The 7299-nt window shown below is 47.4% G+C and overlaps 1 protein-coding gene across 2 annotated transcripts in view; it reads right to left on the bottom strand.

The window, feature by feature from the left end:
* Kdm4a (lysine demethylase 4A) overlaps positions 1 to 2311 on the bottom strand; it is a 49575-nt gene extending 47264 nt beyond the window's left edge. Inside the window, exon 1 of one of the 2 annotated variants that reach the window (XM_010634561.1) lies at positions 2196 to 2311. The gene's annotated coding sequence lies outside the window, so the exon portion shown is untranslated. Of the gene's footprint in view, positions 1 to 1897; positions 1982 to 2195 lie in introns of those variants that run through there. The other variant, XM_010634569.2, reaches the window with a different exon arrangement.
* Between the last annotated feature and the right edge of the window lie 4988 nt (positions 2312 to 7299).

Genomic DNA, 7299 nt, shown 5'->3' with positions numbered 1-7299 from the left:
ACCTTTTCTCAAAAAAAGTTAAAAAGTATTTGACATTGGCAGCATGACTGACAGGGTTTTTTTTTGTTTTGTTTTGTTTTTTGAGACAGGGTCTCACTATGTAGGCTGAGACTGACCTGGAACTCACTATGTAGCCCAGGCTGGAATGAACTCACAGCGGTCATCCTGCCTCAGCCTCCCAAGTGCTGGGATTACAGGTGTGCCACCACGCCTGGCTTTGTTTTTGATTTGGGTTTTTTTTTGTTTTGTTTTGTTTTGTTTTGTTTGGTACTGGGAATCAAACTTGGGACCTTGTGCTTCCAAGGCAGGTGGTGGTACCACTGAGCTAAATTCCCCGCCCTTGTTTTTGTTTTTGAGACAGGGTCTCCCTGTGTAGCACAGGCTTGAATGAACTCAAGGGATCCTCCCGTCTCAGCCTTCTGAATGCTGGGATTACAGGCATGAGCCACCACCCCCAGCACAATTTCAAAACCCTATGATCAAAAACAAAACAAAAAAATACCCATGACAAATGTTCTCATATTTAGAACAAAAATACAATTTCAGCAGTATTTAAACAAGTACATTTGCACGGAATGCCGAGAAATCAAAGGACAAAATTTAAATAGGCAATAAACTGGCAATACACAGTAAACTTCATAACTGACTGCAGAAAGCAAAATAAATACAGTGCCTGACTTTTTAAGAAATGGGAGCCTCAGCTAAGTAGGTATATCCCCACTGCTTAGTAACATAATAGACCAGGGGTGGTGACTATTGGCGCACTGCTGTCGTGGGCTGCATCACTTAAAGCTCTACAAGGTTCCCATCACTGCAGTAGACCATCTCAACTGAAAAAGGACAAAGCACACCAGCCAAGCGGAGCCCATTTAGAATGCCCTTTCCTCTTTTCACCAAGGGCCCAGGAGAGCTGGGCCAAGACCCAAACCCGAGGCAGTCCAAGCTCCACGGGAGGAAGCTGCCTCCAACCCACCAATAATCTAGATCTGGGACACAACATGGAACAAAACTAAGGTGGAAGACAAAGCCCCACTACCCACAATTCTCAGGCTTCCAATTCCATCTAAAATAAGGTATTTCTGGCCAGGCGCTTTTCATGAACTTTGCATGGCAGGTACACCTTTATCACTGTTTTACATACCAGGAAATACACCCTGAGTGCAGTTTGCGTTACTCTGTTGCCCAAGTCTTCATCTCCACCTGAACCTCATCCTTTGCAAAGGGCATATCCAGGCGTGGGGGAACCTGAAGTTTAGTCAATGGGGGGGGGGCTCTTTAAAAAACACAAAGTATCTTACTTTTGTAAATTTTATAAAAACACATCATATGAATACTGGATGGAAGTCCACAACTCAGGGATTTGAAAGGGAGCGCACTCGCCTCTGGCACTATTCATCTTTGTGTGCACAGAACCCAGAACAATGCGTGGCAGAGTAAGCACTCGATTAACTGACCCCCCGCCCCATTGGCTACCCGCTCCTTCCACCCCTAGGCCTTCCTTCCCCAGAGCTATTCCGCAGGGAAAGCTCCGGGCCCTTGACACCTCTCCCGCACCTAGCAACAAAGCCTGGTGGTTCAAGAGCACTGAATCCAGTCAAAATTCTGAACACAGGGCCAGTCTTCGCCATTTATTGGCTGTATGACCTTGGCTGTGAGTTGGCTGAGTCTCAGTTTCTCCACCTGTAAAATGGGGATCCCAACCCCCTACCCTACTGGGTTGCTGTGATTAACTCAGATGATGCAAGCGAAACGCTGAGCACTAGGCCCGGAGCTTAACCATTCCATAAAGGCATCTGCTACTAACAACTACCTCGAATTACCGTACCCTCCGCTCGCAGCCGCTCCCGCGAGTATCCCTCCAAAAACAGCCCAATTTCCCAAGATCCTCGAAACTCACCTCATAAAGGACCACCTCTCTCGGCCCCGCCGCCTGGGCGAGTGGGGCCCGGCGCTAGGAAGAAGAAAATAAGGCCCAGTGGACCCGCCCCCCTCTCCCGACATCCATTGGCCACAAAGAGATTGGAAAGAGCCAATCTCAGATTGGACTTCATCCACTCCTTCTCCTATTCGTCCAGATACCTGCCGATCACTAGACAGAGAAGAACCACCCCCACTGCCCCTCCCCCATCGGAGCTCAAGATCACGGCTGCAGCAACAAAAATACTAAAAATATTCCAAAACTCAATGTTTCTCACCTAACGACCAAGGCCCCAGCAGGGCTCAGGCTCGACTTCTGCTGTCGCCACTAGCCGATCCTACTGCTTTTCCACCAGGCGAAAAGACGAAACTCCTCCTCCTTGAGAGTCGGCCTCTGCGCAGCCGCACAGCGTCCCGCAGAGTCAACCAATCCAAAGGAGGCTGAGAGCTCTCAAACAGCCAATGAGCACACGATTCAAGCTCCCAAAGTCTGGGAATATCACTCTGATTAGCCTATGAACGCCGACAGGGGCTGTTGCCAGGAGGAAACGCTGTACCACTGGGGACCGCGGCCACTGAGCATCTGGGCTGAGTCTCAGAGCTGGCCAATCATAGTTGGACGTCAGGGTCTCGTAACTAATCGGAGTTGAAAGAGGCTAGTACCCAGAAGTAGGCTGGTCGGGTAGGTGGGTCAGGACCGTGAGGTTTCCATGGGGTGTCTGTAGCGAAAGTGGGGTCAAAGTTTTTTCTTGATTTGATTGATTAGCCCGTTTGCCTGAGGTGAAAAGATGGGGGCCTTTTGAGAAGTTTTCAAAGTCTAGGAGCCCTGAGAAGGTGACCATCTTGTCCCTGTTTGTCCAGGATAGTCTCGATTTTTAAAACAAAAGGCTTATGTGGGTAGAATCCCCTCACCAGCCGGCGAGCAGGGCCAGTAACAAGGAAGCAGTTCCTGAAGGAGACAGAGCCCTGGGGGTCATTAGAACCGATCCAGAGGGAGGGTATATTCTTAAGGTCATTACGAAGTAGTTCTCCAGTGAACGGGGATTTGGAAGTTATAAGGAATAGCTCTGGGGACGGAGAGAGGGAGTCTGGGAAGCATTAGAGGTTCGCGTGGAGAGCTAGGGGGTTCTTAGAAGTTATTAGAGCCAGGTGTGGTGGCGCAGGTCTGTAATCCCAGCACTCGGTTGGCTGAGGCAGGAGGATCGCTGTGAGTTCGAGACCAACCTGGGCTACGTAGTGAGTTCCAGTTCAGTCTCAACTACATAGTGAGACCCTGTCTCGTAATTAGGAGCAGTTCCCGAGGGGTGGTTAGTCGCCATAAGCGGCTCCCAGCTTGTCAGGGGTGAAGGAGGCATTACAGGACACTCATGGATCCAACAAATGGCAAATACACACAAGCAGAGACATTCGAAAATGTGCAAATTTAGCAATGGTTGTGTGATAGTGTAGCACCCTGGAAAGAGCTATATGGAGTCTGGTCTCTCACCAGGCATAGTGGCACACGCCTGTTATCCCAGCACTGGAGGCTGAGGAAGGAGGATCATGGCGAGGTGATCGAGGCCAGCCGAGGCTATACATTGAGGTCAAGGCCAGTTTAAACTACAAACCAAGTCCTTATCTCAAAAAAAAAAAAAAAAAAACCAGATCTGGGGACATAGCTCAGCAAGGGCAATGTCCTGAGTTTGATCCCCAGTTCCGGAAAAAAAAAAAAAATGCAGTGGTGAGGCTTTATGGCATAGACCAATCAAGATTTATTTCCTAGAACTAGGCACAGACTTCAAGAAAAAACAAACAAGGATCTGGGGTTTCGCTCAGTGGTGTCCCCGCCTGCCTCACAAATGCAAGGTCCTGAGTTCCGGGCACCAGGTAAAAAGAAAGGGGGGAGAGAGAGAGGAAGAGAGAATAACCACTGCGTAGGAAACCAATAGTGTTTTTTGTTTATTTGTTTGGTTGGTTGGTTTTGGTGCTGGGAATTGAACCCAGGGCCTCACATTGTGTGCTCTACTACTGAGCTACACCCCAGCCTCATTTTAACAATTAAAGGATTTTTCTCTCTTGACCTGATAGGGTATTAGATAATAGATTATATCAAGTAGCTCACACAAGTGCTAAGAGTCAGGAGAACCAAACTTGGAGAATACAGCTGGCGGTGGTGGCACACACCTTTAATCCCAACACTCAGGAGGCGGAGGCAGGAGGAGCACCATGAGTTCAAGGCCTGGGGTCTCAAACCACCCCGCAGCCCCGGCGTCAAGGTCTATGGTGCTCTCAAACATCCTGATCACTGGTACACCAGAAGTTGGAAAAATCACACTAGGCAAAGAACTTGCATCCAGATCAGGATCAAAGTACATTAATGTGGGGGATGTAGCTCCAGAAGTCTGATAGGCAGATATCATGGAGTCTGGCGAGATGGCTTCTCCCATGAGCACAGTGAAAGATTCACAGATAATGGCACAAATCCTGAGGGATTACAGAACATGGGCTGAGAGTTAGAAATCAGAAGCTGGAGTTTGCCTTCCAATATGTAACCACAGTTCTAACTGATGCTAAAATTTGTTCAAGCCATGCCAAGAAAGCCACTATCAGTTCAGATTTGTGACTGACATTCCACTGTTGCACTGACCAACCAGTCTTTTACCTCTCCTCCCCCAAGAGGTTTTTTTTTTTGTTTTGGTTTTGTTTGTTTTTTTTTGAGACAGGGTCTCACTATGTAGTTGAGACTGACCTGGAACTCACTATGTAGCCCGGCTGGTCTTGAACTCACAGCGATCCTCCTGCCTCAGCCTCCCAAGGGCTGGGATTACAGGCGTGCACTACCACATCCAGCCCAAGAGATATTTTTATTAGATATTACAAGACAAGCCAAACCCCTTTGCCATTGATCCAGCCATATTCAGATCCCAGAATGCCACCTGATTGGTAGTTTAACAGCTCCAAACTACAGACTCAAATCTTCACAAAAAAAGACATCTACTTCTGCGGGAGGAATAACAGTTCCATGGTTGAGTGTTGTTGGCTCAGTTACTAGCAGACCCAGTACCCCCACGCTGGATGCACCAACCCCACAGGCCATGTCTGTTTCAGCCAAAGCAAGGGCTCCAGTGTCCCTCAGTGGGCAGAGGTTAGCGGTGCAGACGCCTGCTTCCCAGTCACCTGCTGTGAAAGCCTCCATTCCTGCAACTTTAGCAGTTCAAAATGGTCTTTTTTTTTTTTTTTTTTTTTTTTTTGTACCAGAGATTGAACTCGGGTCCTTGCGCTTGCAAGGCAGGCCACCGAAACGCTCTGAGCTAAATCCCCAGCCCTCAAAATGTTCTGATTCATTGATCATTAATTAGGTCCAAAAACAGGGCTGGGGATTTAGCTCAGTGATTCCGCTGCCGGCCTCAAAAGCACAAGGACCCGAGTTCAAGCGCTGGTACCACGAAAAAAAGGACTAATTAGGTCCAAAAACATTCTTATTACCTCTAATGTGGTATCATCACAAAATACTGCCAGTGAGTCATCAAATGCATTGAAAAGGAAGCCTGAAGATGGTGATGGTGGTGATGTAACAGGTATACTCGGTCTTGAATCTTTTGTACTGAGATTAAGCATGCTGGATGTTTTCAAGTCCTGTTTTAGAAAATGTTAATAGTATTTAATAAGTAAAATTAGACACTTTTTTAAAATTGAAATGTTGGGTTTTCTTTAATAGGAAACGAATGATTTTTTTCATCCACCTTTATGTGTAAAAAATAAAGTTCTCAAAAAAAAAAAAACGATTTGGAGAATATATACATAACAGAGAAACCCACTGGAAATCATGCAACAACTCTTGCTGCTGCCACCGAGCACAAGATACTACAGGGTTGCCTCACAGGCTCCACGGTCCTAGACTGGGTAAAGGAGGCAGCACTGCTCTAAATACTGACTTCTGAGCTTGCGCTGTCTCTGTCCGACGGCTGCCCAAGAGGACTGCCCAGCATCTTCCCCTCCACGTCACCAGCTTCTAACTGCTGTGTGCATGTGGTAGGAGGGGCCTAAATCAAGTTCTTTTGATAACTTAGCCTCACTGTCTAATCAGTTTGTGCCAGCCTCCTTCTGAAGTTCATCTTTCCCTTCCCATGCTTGAAATGCTGATAGGTCTGCGTCAGTTAAAGTCACACTTGTGTTTCTCTCCAGGCAAGGGACAGGGAATGCGCCGGGGTACTGGTAATGTTTCATTGCTTCCTCTGGATGGTGATTGAACTGGTGTGTTCACATTGATCTGTACCCTTAAACTGCTTGTAACACTTGGTGTAGATATTAGCCTTCAATTTTTAATTTTTGAAACTGTTTTTTTAAAATCATACTGACACCCCTGTGGCTCTTGACTTCCCCCACCACCACCACTGTGAGAAGTCCAGGGCCTTATGCACATGAGAAAAGTGCTCTGCCCCCGAGCCACACCCCCTGGCCACCCTGATTCTCTGATTCTCCACACTTTCCCTCAGGGTTTCTAGCTCTGTAGTTCACCTAGTTCATCTCTCTGCCCCTCAGTTTTCTCAGAACTGAAGTTAATACAGTACCTCCCTTTCTGGTTTGTGAGAATTGACTGAGATAACGAGACAGTAAGGTAAAGCAGTTAGAAGTCTCACTGGCATGTAGCGAATGCTCAGTAAACACTGGCTACAATGACGGATGATGATGATACAAAAAAGCACTTAGTACAGAGTGAAGCAAGAGCTCACGCACATCCTTAAGCTTCACTCACCTGTGCATGTCTCAGTCTGTACTGCAGCACAGTCATCTTCCCTGAGTGTAGATCAACCTATCTTACTATTTCTGGGCCCCTCTCTGGGATGTTCTACAGCTACTCAAAACCCACATGCCCACTAGAGACCTAGTTTTGTCCCACAAATGAGCTCTGCCTCTAGCTTTCTTATTTCAGTAGATCCACCTTCTATCCTATGCCTAAGCCAGAAACCAATGTGCAACTTGCAATGCCCCCTGGCCGTCTGCTACCTCACCCTATGCAGAAGCTCACAAAGCAAGTGTTAGAAAAGCAGAGATTTGTTTACGCGCCCATCTGCCCTGCCTCTAGTAGGCAGAAAATAACTCAAGAATGTCACTCTGGTGCTACACTGTGGGAGACACCTAGAAGCCCAGCTCCTCAGGAGGCTCACTCGGGAAGATTGCAAGCAGGAGCTGGAGGGCAGCCTGAGGGGTTCAGCAAGACACGATCTGAAAATAAATCAAAGGGCCAGGGAGGAGGCTCAGTGGTACAGTACTGGGTTTAGATCCCCAGGACTGCCAACAACCAATAAAAAGGTTATGCTGGCTGTGAAAGAACAGAAGAGAATGAGCTTTAGAATGACTTGCCAGCGATGGCGGTACAATTTGGAAATTAAACTTGGTTGT

Source organism: Fukomys damarensis, unplaced genomic scaffold (assembly GCF_012274545.1).
Source record: "Fukomys damarensis isolate Sample0158 unplaced genomic scaffold, DMR_v1.0_HiC HiC_scaffold_23, whole genome shotgun sequence".
In the NCBI taxonomy this organism is placed as follows: domain Eukaryota; kingdom Metazoa; phylum Chordata; class Mammalia; order Rodentia; family Bathyergidae; genus Fukomys; species Fukomys damarensis.
This window is presented reverse-complemented; position numbering and strand designations above follow the sequence as displayed.